The sequence below is a fragment of the Nicotiana tabacum genome, chromosome 7 (genome assembly GCF_000715075.1).
Source record: "Nicotiana tabacum cultivar K326 chromosome 7, ASM71507v2, whole genome shotgun sequence".
Taxonomy (NCBI): domain Eukaryota; kingdom Viridiplantae; phylum Streptophyta; class Magnoliopsida; order Solanales; family Solanaceae; genus Nicotiana; species Nicotiana tabacum.
The window spans coordinates 91354891-91372828 of record NC_134086.1 but is presented as its reverse complement, the minus strand read 5'-3'; the positions used below and the strand labels follow the sequence as shown (position 1 = coordinate 91372828).

The window sequence follows — 17938 nt, the reverse complement described above, 5'->3', positions numbered from 1 at the left end:
TTCGGTCGTATATTTGGGGTAAAGACATATATCCATTATTAAAAAGAAACAAGTAGCCTTGATAATTTGCCAAGTGTCGTGTGGAAAAATTGACATGTTTCATTTTTAGGACAAAATTAGTTGATTTAGGAATTAGTTAGTTACGTACTTTATTTGAAATTTGAATTTAAAATTTAAAAATTTATTTATATATAATAGGAGAGACAAAGAAATGTTATAATGGCAAGTGTCATAATATTATATTGACATATGTACTTTTTTTGGACAGTTCTCCAATTTTGTTGGAGTTTCAAATTTATTTAAAAAAATGTAAAGTTTTTTTAGAATTTTTAAATTTTCAAACAATAGAAACCACCAATAAAAATCACCAACTACTCCCACTTCCTACATTCCCCCTCCTCACATAAAGTTTTTAAACTTTAAAGGCAAGCAACAGTTAACTTCAAAGGCCACATTACTCAGCACTAATAAGAAAATAGAAACTGCAAAGGTTTAAAAAAAATCTGAAACAGTACCCACATTATGGACTATTCATCCCCACTCCTTCCCTCATAAATGATTCTCCTCCTATTTTTCTTAATTATGAACTTTGTTCAATGTGTGGGCTTAAAATTTCTGCAATTTCACATCTTCAGTTCAAGTTATCCGTAGTGATTCTACATTCGTACACTGCGAAGTTCAATTTTGAAGTAAAATTTGAATTGCTAAAAGTTCGTCGGCGACAATATTGTTAAACCATGGTTATGGATTCAGAATAATCGGTTCATAATTTCATCCAAAAAAGGTGCTCTTTTTTTATTCGAAAAAGTGTAGGTTCTGCATTTCAATTTTAATTAATTTACTTCTAAGTAGGTTTTGTTTGTTTTGTATTTTTTCAACATTTTTCACAAGGAGGATATGTGATAGAATTCTTCTAATGTGATCGACGAAGGGAGTATATATTCAGTAGTAAGGTAAGTTTTCTTTTGCCTATTTTTCCTTTATTTATCCAATTTGGGTATTATTCTTCTCATTCTGTTGAGTTTAATAGTAGCAACTTTTTTGGATCTTCTTCTTTTTCTTCCTTTGGGCTAATTCTTTCAAGACCATTGGCGGAAATCCTCTACACTACTATTTTTACCATTGCGCTAACTGCTAAGATCACTGCTTCTACTTGCGGAACAAACTAAAAGAAAATGCAACCTCAAAATTTCCATCCAATCAGACCTTCTTTTGGAAGAGTCTACTTCAATTCAACAGTGCAAACTTATGTCATTTCCTAATAAGATTGAAAAAACTGATAAATGGTTGACATTCTTTCCCTCTAACGATATTTAGTGTAGATATATATATATAAAAGAATAAGAATACAAACGGGAAGAAGAATTTAATTTAATTGCTCATCAAAAATAATACAAAAATAATAATTATGATCATTATTAGTAGATTTATAACATATAATAAAAAAAAATTCTATGCTTACTGTCACGATCCGGATTTCCCACCCTCGAGAGTCGTGATGACGCCTACTAGTGAAAGTTAGGCAAGCCAACCAACTGAACTATCTACCTTGTTTCCATTTTTAATCTGATAACAGTTAAGAGCCAACAATCAGATAACAACAGAATTGAATATGAGGAATGCTACATTTTAAAGTTTTAATAATACTGCTAATACCAATCCATAACAAATCTACCCACGACTAGTGTCACAACTTCACAGACTGTCTAGGAGTACTACAAATAAAGGTCTGAAAGAAATAAATACAACATTGTCTATGGAAATACATGAAGGAAACAGGAATAATAGATAGAAGGAGACGCCAAGGCCTGCGGACGCCTACAGGACTACCTCGGGTCGCCTGATGAAGAAGAAACAGCAATCTCACTGCGGTCTGAAGTCTACAACACTGAGATCTGCACAAAAGAGTGCAGAATGTAGTATCAGCACAACCGACCCCATGTGTTGGTAAATGTCTAGCCTAACCTCGGCGAAGTAGTGACGAGGCTAGGACCAGACTACCAAATAAACCTGTGCAATATAGCATACAAAATAATAGTAAGCAGATAACAATGATGGCAACAATGATCAACTAATGATATAAAAAGCAGGCAACAAGAATACCATAAATGTTCCCCAACAATTAATAAATACAAGTGCAATCAATTAATCAAGTCCTTCAAATATAAATCTCTAAGATAATATGCTTTTCAATGAATATATTTTGAATATATTTCCTTTAAATAAATATCTTTCAGATAAGCATCTTTCGAATATAATTCTTTCGAGTAAAGTTCACCTCGTGACGCCTCATTTCATAATCACAAATAATATAGGTCTCAGCCCATTTTCATATTTTCACGGCACTTCGTGACCATATTGATATCACAATCACACGGACAACTCATGTGCCATTAAATAAAATCATAATATTTTCCTCGGCACCTTGTGCCCACATATTTTTGCCTCACATTGCACAACAATATCCTCATGTTACTCAGTTCATAGGTTCCATAACCCAATACAATTAAGAATGTTCAAAGAGCCTCATTCACTTAACATAAAGTAGAGTACAACTTCCAACCCAACTAGGAAATCAACAAGAAAAGATGCAGTTATTTTTAGAAATTATTTAATAAAGAAAATACTATTTTCAATTAAAGTACAATATCGAATGAATAATTACCTTTAATACGAGAAATCAATAAATCAAAACATAGTAGAAATTCCTTTTTAAGTAAATTACAACCTCAAACGGTTTAAGAAAAATTTAATTGAGAAATCAATTGAGTTAAAAATGTAACAAATTCTGAAATTTGAAGTGTTGAACATATAAAAAAAATAAGGCGAGGTATTGTAAACACTATGGATTCCAACACAAAGGATCACAACAGTAAAGGGATCGAAACAGTTAATACACTTGAATTGTTAATAACAAGTAAATACAGCAAACAGAAAGTACACGGCATCACCCTTCGTGCTTTAACGCTCTCTCACCAAAACATACACGGCATCACCCTTCGTACTTTACACTCTTCCTCATCCAAGCAACAATCACAAGAAATAAGGGTAAGGGAATCTATAACATCGAAATAAAATCAAGTAACAACAGAAAATCAGTAAATAAATGTAAAGGACAACATAACTCAATTAGAATTAGGAAAAATCAAGGACAAGTGCACGACATCACCCTTCGTGCTTTTACTCTCGTCCTCACCATAAGAATCAATATAAACTGCACGGCATCACCCTTCATGCTTTTACTCTCGTCCTCACCATAAAATCAATATAATCGGCACAGAATTGTACATCGTGCGGCACGGCATCACCCTTCGTGCTTTACACTCTTCCTCACAAAATCATACACGGCATCACCCTTCGTGCTTTAACACTCTTCCTCACCAAATCATACACGGCATCACCCTTCGTGCTTTAACACTCTTCCTCACCCAAACAACAATCACAAGGAATAAGGGCAAGGAAATAAATGAAATCATAATAAAATTCCGGCAAGGGAACAATAGTACAACAATCAAATCCCGGCAAAGGAAACAACATCAAAATAATAACATCCCGGCAAGGGAGACAATATCAAATATCATGATTCTCTCTCTCTCCTTTCTTTTTTCACGTTTACTAAACAACTCAATTCACAACTTGAGCCAATGCTCTACAATGTTCAATAATTCAATTCCCAACTTGAGCCAATGCTCTACAATGTTCAACAATTCAATTCTCAACTTGAGTCAATGCTCTACAATGTTCAACAATTCAATTCTCAACTTGAGTCAATGCTCTACCATGTTTAATTAACAATAATACTTCCACAAATCATATTCTTCAATAGAAATTATCATATAGAGCATATACAATACAAAACAGAGTCACATTAATCAAAGTATAAGACTCACGAGCATGCTTGACACCAACGTATAGATACTCGTCACCATGCCTATATGTTGTGCTCAACAAATAACACATAACAAATAGTACACAACTCCTAATCCCTCAAGCTAAGGTTAGACCAAACACTTACCTCGCTTTGCAACCAATTAAAATTTCAACAAGCCTTTGCCTCGAGAATTCGTGCCCGAAATTCTCAAATCTAGTCATAAACAATTTGTTTCAATCAATAAAAATTATAGGAATTAATTCCATATGAAATTCTACATTTTCCCTTTAAAATCCGAAATTGCACTAAAAATTCACACGTCTCAGAACCCGACAAAAATTACGGAATATAAAATCTCATCCAACCACGAGTCCAACCATACCAATTTTACCAAAATCCGATATCAACTCGACCCTTAAATCTTTAAATTAAACCAAGAGGGTTTTCAAGATTTTCCCAACTAAAATCACCAATTAAATGCCAAAACTAGTAATAGATTCGGGTAATCTAACCAAAATGAAGTTAAAAACACTTACCCCATTGTTTTCTCTGAAAATCTCCCGAAAATCGCCTCTCCCGAGCTCCAATTTGGTAAAAATGGAAAATGGGACGAAGTCTCTTTTTCAGAACTTAACATTCTGTCCAGAATTTTCCGTGGTTACTGTTCACGCGTTTACTATTCACGATGATTGTTCACGGTACTGTTCATGGGTACTGTACACGGCTATTGTACAAGGATACTATCATGTGTACTATACACGGGTACTCTACACGGATACTGTTACACAGGTGCGGTCACTGTTCACACGTGAGAAAAATGCAGAAACTGCCCAGAAAATTTCAACAGCCTTTTATATCCGTTAACCATCCAAAATCCACCCGAGGCCCTCGGGACCACAACAAAATGCACCAACAAGTCCTAAAACATGATACAGACTTAGTCAAAACCTCAAATCGCATCAGATAAAGCTAAAACCGTGAATCACACCCCAATTTAAGCCTAATGAAACTAAGAACGTCCAACTTCTATATTCGATGCAAAAACCTATCTAATCAAGTTCGATTGACTTCAAATTTTTCACACAAGTCATAAATGACATATCAAAGCTATGAAAACTTTTAGAACTGGATTCCGACCCCGATATCAAAAAGTCAAATCTCCGGTCAAACTTAAGAAATCTTTAACCTTAGATTTCTAGATTTCGTTAAATGACGATAATTTGATCTAGGGACCTCCAAATTCGATTTCGGGCATATGACCAAGTCCCAAATTACGATACGGAACTACCGGAATGGTCAAAACTTTTATCGGGATTCGTTTGCCCAAAATGTTGACCGAAGTCAACTCAGTTGAGTTTTAAAGCTCTAATTCACAATTTAATCCATTTTTCACATAAGAACCTTCCGAAAAATTATATGGATTGCGCACGCAAGTCGAGAATTTATTGATAGTGCTTTTCAAGGTCTTAAAATACGGAGAAAATTATTTAAATTAAAGATGACATTTTGGATCATCACATTTACTCTTTGAATTAATTCAACACCATCCATTTAGAAAAACAATACAATAATATTTGTATTATACATAAATTTTTTGTAGAATTTTTAAATTTTCAAACAATAGAAACCACCAATAAAAATCACCAACTACTCCCACTTCCTACATTCCCCCTCCTCACGTAAAGTTTTTAAACTTTAAAGGCAAACAACAGTTAACTTCAAAGACCACATTACTCAGCACTAATAAGAAAATAGAAACTGCAAAGGTTTAAAAAAACCCTGAAACAGTACCCACATTATGGACTATTCATCCCCACTCCTTCCCTCATAAATGACTCTCCTCCTATTTTTCTTAATTACGAACTTTGTTCAATGCGTGGGCTTAAAATTTCTGCAATTTCACATCTTCAGTTCAAGGTATCCGTATTGATTCTACATTTGTATACTGCGAAGTTCAATTTTGAAGTAAAATTTGAATTGCTAAAAGTTGTCGGCGACAATATTGTTAAACCATGGTTATGGATTCAGAATAATCGGTTCACAATTTCATCCAAAAAAGGTACTCTTTTTTTATTCGAAAAAAGTGTAGGTTCTGCATTTCAATTTTAAACAATTTACTTCTACGTAGGTTTTGTTTGTTTTGTATTTTTTCAACATTTTTCACAAGGAGGATATGTGAGAGAATTCTTCTAATGTGATTGACGAAGGGAGTATATATTCAGTAGTAAGGTAAGTTTTCTTTTGCCTATTTTCCCTTTATTTATCCAATTTGGGTATTATTCTTCTCATTCTGTTGAGTTTAATAGTAGCAACTTTTTTGGATCTTCTTCTTTTTCTTCCTTTGGGCTAATTCTTTCAAGACCATTAGCGGAAATCCTCTACACTACTATTTTTACCATTGCGCTAACTGCTAAGATCACTGCTTCTACTTGCGGAACAAACTAAAAGAAAATGCAACCTCAAAATTTCCATCCAATCAGACCTTCTTTTGGAAGAGTCTACTTCAATTCAACAGTGCAAACTTATGTCATTTCCTAATAACATTGAAAAAACTGATAAATGGTTGACATTCTTTCCCTCTAACTTTAGTGTAGATATATATATATAAAAGAATAAGAATACAAACGGGAAGAAGAATTTAATTTAATTGCTCATCAAAAATAATACAAAAATAATAATTATGATCATTATTAGTAGATTTATAACATATAATAAAAAAAAATTCTATGCTTACTCTTTGAATTAATTCAACACCATCCATTTAGAAAAACAATACAATAATATTTATATTATACATAAACACTAAATGGGAAAGTTAGTCATATATAGATCTTTGACACATTTGCACTTTCATCATATGAAAGTTAGTCATATATAGTAACAATATTTATATAATATTGTAACTTTACATAGTTCCTGAGTTAATTTTTTTCTCTTTTTTTGGGTAACCGAGAAATTCCATGTGAGTTGCTCTCACTCTAATTACCAGGCTTTATTACAATGCTTTAATGAAACTCGGGGAGCATGGCCCTGAGCCTCTCAGCAAATGAAAATTAGTTGGTTATATATGGCTAAAATTTAATGATATAACAACTTCAGACTAACTAAAGAGAGATTTCTTCAAGGTACCTTAAACTATTGCCAATGTAAACACAATTAGAGCAACTACCATAGCACATTAAAGCTGATGCTGTTTGACAGTGAAACCACAGAGGTTGTCATGAAAGAAAATGTTTCATTCACAAAAAGAACTTTTCTTTGGGGTATTTTCTAGCAGTTAACTGACTTTACAACCAGCCTTTCCCAAAGCCAAAGCAATTGCCTTGCCGATTCCTCTATAAGCTTCCGTTACAATAACGACAGGACCTTCAACTTTTGCAGCAGCGTCAACTCCAGCTTGTTCAGTGGTCTCCACCTGACCTCTCACACCTGATCATATCATAGTCCCTTTATCCATCTATACAACTAATTATAAACAGAGGAACATATACAGAAACACGTAAATGACTAATTAATCTCCTGTGCCTCTTCTTTCGGTATACCCAGAGCCAAGAATGAGTTCTTGATGATAGGAATTAACGCTATAATGAGTGCTAGTTGGTGACTGTTAGGAAGAAACAAGTATTAGAAGAGTTTTGCAAAATTTTAAAGAAAATGTAAGCAATAAAACCTACGCCAATTTCAGAAGTTCTGATACACATATTGGCTATTAGTTTTTGACATTTAGCTGCCTATGTTTTGGCGGGAAAAGTAGTTAGTGCTTGTGTCACACAATTAGCGTGTTTGCATTTCCTTTTCCTTTTCCTTTTATTTCAGCATTTTAGCTTCATTACAAATATTATATATAGGAGATACATAAAAAATGTAAACACAGATTGATATGAATTGAGTTTCCCTATTCTCTTCGTCTTCTTCTCTCTAAGTTATGCTTCTCTTCTTCTCTCTTCTTCTGTTTTTTCTCCATTTCTATTATTTTTCCCACTGTTTCATTGGAGTGGTATCAATTGGTATCAAAACCAAGTAGACGATGGACCCACGACGAGCTGTTGATGTTTGTGACTGTTAATCAATCCATGGATTTGCAGGAGCAGTATGAGGATCTAGCAGCTCAACAGCTAGATCTTCGAGCAGAATTGGCACCAAAAAAGCAGGAATTACGAGATGATTTGGACAAACGTCATGGTGAACTTCTGCAGATGGTGAGTGCTCTTACACATTCCTTTGATGGACTGCAATTGAATCAACAATCAAAGGATAATGCATCTACATTAGCTGCTAAGGAAAAAATGCTCCAATCAGGTCAGGGTATTTTAGGTCCAAATCCTTACTGTGTTAATTCTAATCGAAGTCATAACCTGGTTTTTTCTCATTTCAATGGAGAGAATTTGAAAACGTGGTTGTATAGAATTGAGTAATATTTCACTGAGGATGAAACTCCTCTCAATCAGAGAGTGAGGTTATTAGCTATGAACCTCGATGATGAGGCACTAGCTTGGCATCACTCATACCTTAAGTGTAGGAATTTACCTATGTTACATGTGTGGGATGAGTACATAGCTGAGCTCATCGAGACTTTTAGTGGTGATTTTTCTGATCCTATGCTAGAACTGAAACAGTTGAAACAAACAGGATCTGTTAGAGAGTTTCAATTTGCCTATGATAGTTTGGTAGCTCAACGCAACTTAACTGTTGAGCAAGCTATCTCTTGCTTTCTTGGTGGTTTGGAGGAGGAATTGGTGAATCCTATTATGATGCATGAGCCCAAAACCTTAGCTAAAACTTTCAGGCTAGCTGAGGCCACTTTGGCTACTAATGCTAGTGCTCAAAAACATACTTCAACTGGTTACTCTACTGCTAGGAGAATTTCTTATGATAACGAAGGCCCCAAACCTCCTCTATACTCAGCAGTTAGTCATACACCTCGATTGGCATTACCTGCTGCTAATACTGCTGTGGTACCTAGGAATAAGAGAACTATTTCTCCAGCTGAGATACAGCCAAAAAGGGCCCAGGGATTGTGCTATTTCTGTGATGAAATTAAAAATACATTGCAGGTCACAAATGTAATCTTCCAAAACAATTGTTCATCTTAGATCTTGAAGGACCCTTATTCTTTACCTACAGAAAATGGAGACATCATTTCTGAAGCTGAGATACTTCCCGAGGAATGGCCTGCTGCTGAAGAAGAACATCCTCACATTTCATTATGTGCCTTAGCTGGTATCCAGGGAGCATAGACCATTCATGTTATAGGTTACAGTGATAAACAGCCTTTTCAAATTCTCCTAGATGGTGGTAGCATCCGTAATTTCATAGATTCATCAGCTGCAAGGAATCTAGGTTGTTCTGTTACTCCTACTATGTTAAGTTATGTCAGCTTAGGCAACAACACTCTTGAAGCCATTTCTGGAGTGGTAAAGGATTTTAAATGGATGCCAGAAGGTACTATATATGTATCTGACCTCATTGTCTTTCTTGTTGGTAAATATGATTTGGTTTTGGGAGCCTTGTGGATGAAGACCTTAGGTACAGTCACAATGGACTATTCAGCCTTAATTATGACCTTTAACTACCAAGGGAAACAACATTTTTTGAACGGAGTTTCGGAGGATTTTAAGCTCGCTAGTTCTAAAGCTGTTAACAGGTATCAAGGTGACAATGCTCGATTGTATATGCTACAAGTGTTGTTTGAGGCACCATTACCTGCTTGTGGAAGTGATGTAATTATGATAGCCTTACATTTACCTAATGATGAATTGATGCCACAGTCACTCAACGACTTGTTGATGACCTATAAGCGAGTATTCTCAGAACCTACTGCACTACTCCTCAAAGAGGTGCATTTGACCACAGGATTCCATTGCAACATGGTACCAAACCAATCAATATCCAACCTTATAGATATTCCTCTATAGAGAAAGATATCATTGAGAAGTTGGTAAAAGAGATGCTGCAGCAAGGGGTCATACAGTACAGTAACAATCCTTTTGCCTCACCTGTCCTGGTGATAGGTAAGAAGGATGTCACTTGCAGGTTATGTGTGGACTATAGGGATCTAAACCATTGCACTATTAAAGATAAATTCCCTATTCCTATTATTCATGACCTACTGGATGAGTTATCAAGGGCTTCTATCTTCTCTAAAATTGATCTCAGGTCTGGTTACCACCAGATCAGGATGGATCCTAAGGATATACCTAAGACAACATTCAAAACACACATGGGACACTATGAGTATTTGGTCAAGCCCTTTGGCTTGACCAATGCTCCTTCCACCTCTCAGTGCTTAATGAACCATGTTTTTCAGGAACTTCTCAGAAGATTTGTACTTGTTTTCTTTGAAGATATTCTTATCTACAGCGAGAACTTGCAAGATCATCTTCTTCATTTACAATAGGTTTTTGACCTTATGATGCAGAATAGTTTATTAGCCAAGCATTCTAAATGTGTTTTTGGTGTGCCAAGAGTGGAATATCAGGGGCACTTTATTTCTGTACAAAGATTTGCTACTGACCCAAAGAAGATAGAGGTTGTGCAGCACTGGCCTACTCCCACAACTGTAAAGCAACTACGAGGCTTCCTGGGGTTAGCTGGGTACTACAGGAAGTTTATCAGAGTCTATGGCCTTATTAGTCAACCTCTAACAGACTTTCTAAAGAAGGACAACTTTTTATGGGATGGCATTTTTGGAGTATTGTTTGGCTTGCTCGGTATTGGATTTAGCTTGATCGAGGTAAGTAACACGTCTAAACTTGGTGTTGAGGGTATGAAACCCTGAATTACGTGTTATGTGATTGATGTTGCGGTGACGCACATGCGAGGTGACGGGCGTGTGGGCATACACCATGTGAATTGTGATTTAGTCGATTTCATGAAATTGTGCAGCTATCTTATCTGGACATTTTTACTGTATTCTATGTGTTAGATCACCTGAGTTGTAGTTTATGCTAGAAATTATGTCTAGGCTATATGCTGGTACTATTGGGACCCACAGTGGTCATTTTTTGCTGTTGAGTTATTTGCTTAATTATAGTTATGTACTCAGACGCATTCATTATTACATATCATATCACAGTCTGTGTTGATGTATACTCTCACATCTCATATCATTGATTTGAGCTGCTTAGCATTGAGCGTTGTGAGCCCAAGAGACTAGAAAGATTGATGACTAAGTGAGGCCGAGGGCCTGTTATGAGTGATATTTATGGGATCGGCTACACGCCGCAACAAGCTTTATTGATTCATGCCAGGATTTGAATTATTATAGCGGTTGGGCTGGATGATCCCCTCCGGAGTCTGCACATCCACAGTGGGCGCAGTTGCTATTGATTTTTGGGTTGGATCTGCCCTAGATTCATTTTCATTGGGCTGGATCTGCCCTATATAATACTGAGTGACCGAGTGTGCTAAGTATTGAGCATGGTGAGAGAGAACAAGAGGCAGTGAGATTGAATACTCTGAGAGTGTGAGTACATGAGTTCATCACTGAGATGCATTGCATTTGACATGCGTACTTGAGATATAGGCAGGGGCGGATTTACTTTAGGCAAAGTGGTGTCACTCGACACCGCTTCATCAGAAATCTTTATTAAATATATATAATGTTTCCACATAGAATATCCAAATGTGTATATATAAAATAAGTGATACTACTGGACAGAAAGTGTCTCATGGTCTGATTGTCAAGCGCTTAATTTTGTATAAGAAGTCAGGGGTTCGAAACTGCATTACAAGCATGGTTTTAGAACTTTCGAAGCCTCTTTTTTTTAAAAGTGAAGCCCTCTTTTTGTTAAAAAGTAGAGGCTTTAAAGAGTCCAACAACATTTTGATCAGTAATAAGTGACAAAATCGATGAGTCAAAGCTCATTTTTTGCTCACAGAAGTGGTAAGTAATTATTATTGTCTAAATTTTTTCCACAATAACTTGAGTTGATCTAGAACCCTAATGTTATTATAGTGGCTCATTAATATTTTAAATTCTTTAAATGTTCGATACCATTTATGAAAGTTTCTGCTTACGCCCCTGGATGCAGGCATAGAGGGACATTCCTCATGCTATCCGATTTTGGTGACATTCATAATTTTACCTGCATATTGTAACGACCCGATCAGTCGTTTTGAGATTTTGCAGTTCGCTCACTAGTTCTCGGGCATGAATAGCCCCGTGTGATGTATTTTGACTAATGTAAATCATCGGTTTTGATTTTCAGGGTAATTAGAATGAATTTAGAAGAACAGTTCTCAATTTGAAGCTTAAAATTTGAAAGGTTTAACCAAGATTTGACTTGTTAGTATATGATCTCGAATTGGAATATTTATGAATTGGTTAGCTCTATTAGGTGATTTGGGACTTAGGAGCGTGATAGTAATGTATTTTGGAGGTCCGTGGAAGGTTCAGGCTTGAATTGCCGAAATTGGGATTTTGGCGTTTTCTGGTTGATAGGTGAGATTTTGATATAGGGGTCGGAATAGAATTCCGGAAGTTAGAATAGGTCCTTTGTGTTATTTGTGATGTGTGTGAAAATTTCAGGTCATTCGGAGTTGAATTGGTGGGTTTTGGCATCATTTGTGGAACTTGAAAGTTCCTAAGTTCTTAAGCTTGAATCCGAAGTTGATTTGGTATTTTGGCGTTGTTTTGAGTGATTCGAAGGCTCGACTAAGTTTTAATGATGTTATGGGAGGTGTTGGTACGTTTGGGTTGAGGTCCCGAGGGCCTCGAGTGTGTTTCGAGTGAGTTTTGAACGAGTTCGGGCATTACATGGACTTAGGCATTGGTTTTGGTGCTTAAATTTACAGATGGGGTAGAAGTTTTACCGCTGGGCGCGGTGGTTTTATTGCGGTCACGGAAAATGGTCCGCGGTCATAAAGAATCCGTAGGTCATTGGTCCAACTTCGGAAGCCTATATCCTTTTATCTACAAGGAATGTTGAGATGATTTAAAAACACAAGTTGTAGCCCTTCGTGTCTTGTTTCCAGAAAGGTATAGAAATCATAATTTGGACATCTGTAGAGAAATTATAACCAAAATACTAAACTATGTCACTGCAGTCAACATTTTCCGCTGTAGCAATGGTTTTACCGCGGTCAGCGGTGATGGGGATCCGTAAGGTACTCTATAAATACGAGATTTGGGGTTTTATTTTATATTTTGACCTAGAGAGCTCTGGATTTGGCAATTTTTTGAGGTATTTTCAAGAAAAAGCATCGGGATAAGTGATTCTAACTCAATTTTAGCTAAAATACATGATTATAACGTTGGATTCTTCATTTGAGTAGAGATTTGGGATGTAAATTTGGGAAAAATTGTGGAACTTCATAAAATGAATTTTTTAGATTTGAAAGTCGATTCAAAGTCGGAATAGAGTGAAACTAGTATGGATAGTCTCGTAATTGAATGGGTTGTCGGATTTTGAGACTTTGGTCTGATTCCGAGATGTGGGCCCAGGGGCCTGGTTTGAGCAATTTTGGGAGACTTGAGTTAATTTGATTATTTTCGCCTGGACTTTGTCCCTTTAGCATATATTGATTATAATATACTGATTTTGGTTAGATTTGGAGCATTTGGAGGCCGATTCGAGAGGCAAAGGTATCGCGGGCTAGAGTTTGGACCAGTTTGAGACGAGTAATGATTTTAAATATTGTCCTGAGGGTATGAAACCCCGAATTGCACATCGTTGTGCTATATTGAGGTGACGCACACGCTAGATGATGAGCGTGGGGTCGTGCACCATTGGAGATTGTGACTTAGTCCATCCCATATGACTGTTTTACCACGTATTTAATTGAAAACTATTTGCTATCATCATGTTTTGGGCTGAATGCCATATTTAGGCATCGTGCCAACTATTTGGACCCTTAGGGAATTTTTACTGATATTTTCTCGCTGTTTTGACTTTATACTTGTACCTAGTCATGCTATATTCTACTATTTTCATAACTCAGCCATCTCTACTCTGTTTTAATACATTAAATGATATTTTAAATAATAATTTGGGTTGAGCATCATGTTTTACTATTGCCCGAGTGGCTTATGAGATTCTGACTGAGTAAGGCCGAGGGCCTGTGTTGTGAGGATACACTGATTGTGATTATGATGCCGAGGGCCTGAGATTTGTACGCCACGAGGTAGCTTGTTGATATGAGGCTGAGAGCATATGTGATTATTGATAACTAGGGATTTTGATACATTTTATACTCCTTCTTGCTTATGCTTTGATTAGAAATTTGTACAAAATAGTCCCAAAAGGCTCACAAGTTGTGCTTGATTGCAGGTTTGATCAACAAAGTGACAAGATGTCAAAGATCAGCTCAAAAAGGAGTGAAACTTGCACAAGTACCAAGACAAGACAAAGCCCAGGCAAAACAGGCCCAATGCGGCCGCACACCATTCTGTGCGGTCCGCACAAGTGATGTTCAGAGAGGTTGATTTCCAGGCCAACAGGCAATGCGGCCGCATGAGATTTAATATAGTTCGCATTGGAGTCACTACGGCTGCACTCGATTTAGTGCGGTCCGCAAAACCAAGGATCAGAGAAGTGCTAGTTTGGAGATTAAAGACAATGCGGTCCGCGCCCCATTTCATGCGGAACGCACTAGAACCACCGCAGCCGCACTCGATTCTGTGCGGTCCGCATTGCCCGAGTTCAGAGAGTTGGATTTTCAAGTTCAGAGCCCTAGTGCGGCCGCACGTGATTTTGTGCGGTCCGCACTAGCCCCGCAGGGGTATTTTTGTCCAGATTTTTCAGCTTAGTGTAAATTGCTTCTTTTCCCATTTTTAGGTCATCAGATAGATTTTGTACTAAGCTGCTATCGTGACTTCGATAGTTTTAGCTATTTTGTGCAATTTTAGCTTCATTTCAACATTGAATCTTCTAGTTTATCTTAGCAATTAATTAATATGGTTTTTTCTTCATCTATTTCTTTGTTTTCTTCTTCAATTATGAGTAGCTAGACCCATAAGCTAGGGTTGTGGCTCAACCCTCGTATGGGTAATTGATGGGTCTTGTGTTTTAGGGCTAGATTGACTATGGGTATTTGATATTTGGGCCAATTTCATGTTTAATAGCTGATTTGGTGGTTGCAAACACTAGTTTGTGTTTAGTTGACTTTGGTTCTTTTTGAGAAAGAGAGCCCATGTCTCTAAAATTGGTCCAACAAGGAATTGGGGCGTACTCAAGAGATTGATAGCCCCAATTAAAGGGTTAAACCTAGAGATAGTAATACCCAACTTGAACCTTGATTGCTTGTGCAAATTTGCATACCCAATTGGTCTTGAGAAAGTCAATTCGGGCAAAATCACTCGAACCACCGAGAGGTGTAGAGTGGGTAAAATCGTACAACGATTATATCATACTCTCCAAATGTGTCAATCATGCCTTAGACTCAAGTACCCATCAATTGACCACCTAGGCGAAAGTCACTACCATAGTGCCTTTTAACCATTTGAACAACTCGCAATAGTTTACTCTTAGCTTATTCTAGTTTAATTTAGCATTGTAGTTTGATAAAATTAGAAGTAAAACAAAAACCCAAAAATGTTTAGAAGTGTAATTTGGAACACATACACACCTCTCAATTAGATAGAAACTCAACTCCAACTTCTAGCTCCCTGTGGAAATCGATCCCGACCTTAATCGGGTAAAAGCTGCTTCGACCCTTTCTCGCTACTCCATAGTAGTGCAGGGTTGGCCTCGATCAATTATGCCACGAGATGGCTTGATATTGTGCTTGGGCCGTAAGGGGCCTCCTAGGAGTCTGCACACCCCCAGTGAGCGCGGGGTACCTATTGTGATGTGAGATATAGCCTGAGGGGCTGGTGTTGTTCCATGTTGTTGCCCGAGGGGCTGTTTCTGTTGGTATTGTGCCCGGGGGGAAGATTTTCTGTGCTTATCTGTTCTAGCTGCTTTCCATTCAATTGTTTGATTGTCAAAAAGATGTTTTAAAGAAGTTTAAGCTGAGCTAAGATGTTTTAAGAGATTTCATTGCTTTTACTGGTTTTATTCTGCTTCTATATAGCATGTTGATGTGCTTTACGTGATTTCTTATCACTCAGTCTTCATTTATTGTTATTACTCACTGAGTCGGAGTACTCACATTACTTCCTGCACCTTGTGTGCATATTTTGGTATTTCTGAACCTGGTAGCGGGTGTTGGTTGCTCAGAGGTAGAGTCATCGGAGTTTAGCAAGGTGGCTGCCCGACATTCGCAGCACTACTTTTCTCCCTCTTGATTTTATTAGACTGTATTTAGTACATTTTTCAGACTTTCTGTTGTATTTAGACCTTAGTAGATGCTCGTGACTTATGACACCCCAATGTCGGGCTGTATTTATTTTCGCACTTGTTTTATTTCGCTTAATTTTGGGATTTATTTCTTATCAATGGCTTAAATTGACTTATCAAAAATTGTTAAAAATGAATTTGGGAATTGTGTCTGCTAGCCTTGTCTTCACGAGAGGCGCCATCACGACGGGGTCCGGTTTGGGGTCGTGACACATATAAACATGTAGACATAGAGATGTACTTTCTCCCATGCTATCTTAAAATGAAACATCATATTTATTGTTGAAAGGTTTTTGGGAAAATCACAGTTTTCAAACTTACTCATATATTTTTTGTGTTTTCGGTGAAAGATTTGGGATATATTATTATACTTGAAAAACATGACTATTTTTCTGTAACTACGAACGAGTTGAACATCTTATCTCTGAGTTACTTTCTTGTACCATTTTTATTATATTGTTATGAAATGTGGTTGGTTATTGGAGTTTGACTCTGACCTTGTCCCAGCTCGTCACTACTTTCAGCCTAAGGTTAGGTTTGTTACTTATTGAGTACATGGGGTCGGTTGTACTCATATTACACTTTTGTACCTTGCATGCAGATGTTGGATGCTGATGATGTTGTATTTGGCGGGAGTTGGATTTGAAGATGTACCTGCGTTCCAATTATGGCTATCACTTGTCCTTGGTAGCATTATCTTCGAATTTTGTTCATTTACATTTCAAACAGATGTTATAGTTATTTCAATTTAGTTTTATAAAAATCTAAATTTTAGAAGCTCGTGATTTGTACTACCAGTCCTAGGAAAATTCTTTGTATTATCTTTTCTTCTCTTAATAAATCTCATTAAATTGGATAATTGGTCATTGTCTTACCTAGCGGGTTGGGTTAGGTGCCATTACGACTAGTTGGATTTTGGGTCGTGACAAGTTGGTATCGGAGCCCTAGGTTCATAGGTCCTACAAGTGATGATCAATTGTCTAGTAGAGTCTTGCAGATCGGTATGATGACGTTGATAACTATCTTCGAGCGGCTACATTGCATTTAAGATAAACTTCCCATCTTTCTTTCCTTGTCGTGCAACATTGATTCGGTTTGAAGCATAAATCTTTGAATCCCTTCCATGCATTCGTGTGCACATGTGAGCGCTCGATTTCAGCGGTGCATCGACGACTTATGATTCCATGGATGAGGTGTGAGATGATATTTTTGTGTGTTAATGATGGGCAAGTTTGGAGGACTTGAGACCGAGTTTTTATTGTAGCTTGAGCACGGGAATTTTAGTTGTGTGAGCATGTGCTTTTGGACTTATAAGTTCGGTAGTGCCCATATTAATGAAATTTGTGGCTCGATGAGTGGTTGGATGGCTATATGATGAGTTGGAAGTTACTACGAAAAGTGTTTAGATGGTTTGAATGTGACGAGAAGAGCTTGCCTGAGATGTAAAAAGTACTATTGGGTGCTTGATTTCTGTCTTGATGTGACGTATAGTCTCAAGTTATGAGTGTATTGAAGGATCTTTCATCTTGTTTAATTGTGGAGCGAATTATTCTCAGGGCTTGTTGATGAGTTTAGACTCAGGAAGATTGGGTGATTGCGTAATAGTTGTGGATGTGAAAGCGTATAGTTGTGTAGAGGCTTTCTTTTCTACCAATGGGTTATATTTGTGTGATTTGAGGTTAGATCGGTTGAAATGGTTGAACTGACCGCTATGTGGATGAACACGAACTTAGCAGATATTTTGAGGCATTATATAGTTTATGTTAACTGAGCTTAGGAAATATTT

General features: G+C 36.9%; 1 long non-coding RNA gene across 4 annotated transcripts; it reads left to right on the top strand.

Annotated features, from left to right (window-relative positions):
- The first annotated feature begins 485 nt into the window (after window positions 1–485).
- On the top strand, window positions 486–14765 carry LOC107829284 (uncharacterized). 4 transcript variants are annotated; one of them, XR_012711733.1, is made up of 4 exons: window positions 486–784; window positions 895–953; window positions 7957–8170; window positions 14143–14765. It is a non-coding gene; the product is annotated as an uncharacterized LOC107829284 (long non-coding RNA). The 4 variants fall into 4 exon arrangements; XR_012711732.1 differs by having other exon boundaries at window positions 892–953; XR_012711731.1 differs by having other exon boundaries at window positions 486–953; window positions 14143–14764.
- Window positions 14766–17938: the final 3173 nt, after the last annotated feature.